At 30.6% G+C, this 1,646-nt stretch overlaps 1 non-coding gene across 1 annotated transcript; it reads right to left on the bottom strand.

The window, feature by feature from the left end:
* Positions 1 to 482: 482 nt before the first annotated feature.
* LOC122795150 lies at positions 483 to 618 on the bottom strand. The gene has a single exon (XR_006363758.1). It is a non-coding gene; the product is annotated as a U4 spliceosomal RNA (small nuclear RNA).
* Between the last annotated feature and the right edge of the window lie 1,028 nt (positions 619 to 1,646).

Raw genomic sequence — 1,646 nt, 5'->3', positions numbered from 1 at the left:
ATGGATATCGTGCTACAACAACATGTAGATGGATCTAGAGGTCTACAACCATTTACAAAGTATTTTGGTAAATTGAGACTGTCATTTCTACTGCTTACGGAAATAGACTTTCAGAAGGTATTAATGAAATGTTCTCTTAAAAAAATCCTACTCTACTTTGGAAAAATTCGGTTGCAATGAAGAAGAAAATCTCCACAAAGTACTTTAATCACTTCACCTTACCAACATTATTAAAACATTGAAATTTGTCAGTTATATCTTTATTACTGCATAACTACAATAACAAAAAACAACTTTTTACACCAATATTTACATAAACCAAAATGAGAAATGAACAATATGTATTAAAAAATAAGTATACTTCAATCATCTGTTCTCTAAAATTGAAGTATCAACTTCTAAAAAACACAACATGCTCTCATAACAAAATCTGTAAAAATACCCAATTTGTCTCCGAAGCCTAATTTTTACAATACACAAAGTCTACTGAGAGATGTTAAAAAATTGCCAAGTCTGTCAAAAAACAGACTTAACGGGGTATTGGGTAATGTTTTCAAATAACAGTAATCACACCTTAGTAAACCATCATTGGCTATGATATTACCCCTGCGCAAAGCTAAAAAAGCAAACTGAGGCTCATCATTCCCTATATGGCAAAGACTTTGACAGCTTGTGGAGAATTTCCTGATGCATTCTGGGATTAAATATGCAAATAATGTCAAGTCTTTTCAACAAGGTTTGCCATGCTTTTTCCTTTGTAATTTTTAACATTCATTTTACTAAACTAGCATATCATTCTAAAAGATAAGAATGACACAATAGGTTTTTCATATTACATAACACTGCATTTCTATATTTTACCCATGTTTCCAAAATATCTCATAACACAGAAAAGGTACAGAAAATCTTTAATTCATAATGCTAAGGAGAATTCATAGACACTCTAACAAAAAAACTTTAGCTACTGCACAATAGCTTAACATTAACTTTACAAATAAGATTTTTTTAAAGCACAAGAAGAGACTTTTTAGAAGATACTCTTCTGATAGTATCTTTTTTACTTTGTATGTTAATGAAGCAGATCATCACTGCTATTATGCAATGCTTCTACTGTCTTAGGTATCTGATTATTCTTAGTCAAATCTTATTTTACTATCTAACTCAAAAGTCTGCATCAGATCTGTGGAAAGTTGATTTTATTTCCCTTTCTAATTTGCACTACTACAAATATATTATAGCTTCCATCCTTGGAAGTCTTATAATGACTGAATCTATGTTATAAGATATTCAGAAATCATGGAATGTTATGAATAATTCTATGAGCACATCTATACTATAGTTAGTGCAAATGTTTTTTTGCCTTTTTCCATAAAGTCTGAAGCAAGGATTCAACTTTGTCTCAACTTTGCCAACAATGGGCTTTGAGCTACTTACCATTTAGGGAAATTAATTAGATGACTTTTGAATTAAAAATATCTTGATCTGTAAACTTGGACAGTACCTGCTTAATTACTCCTAAAACTGATCCATACCATTTGCACTCCATCAGTAATCATGTTTAAGGGCCATGAGTCATCTCTCAGCAAACCTATATCTATCATGTCTTTGTGATTTACAGTAAACCTAATGAAATTTATTTGATATAT

Source organism: Protopterus annectens, chromosome 2.part1 (assembly GCF_019279795.1).
Source record: "Protopterus annectens isolate FY-2018-M chromosome 2.part1, PAN1.0, whole genome shotgun sequence".
In the NCBI taxonomy this organism is placed as follows: domain Eukaryota; kingdom Metazoa; phylum Chordata; order Ceratodontiformes; family Protopteridae; genus Protopterus; species Protopterus annectens.
This window is presented reverse-complemented; position numbering and strand designations above follow the sequence as displayed.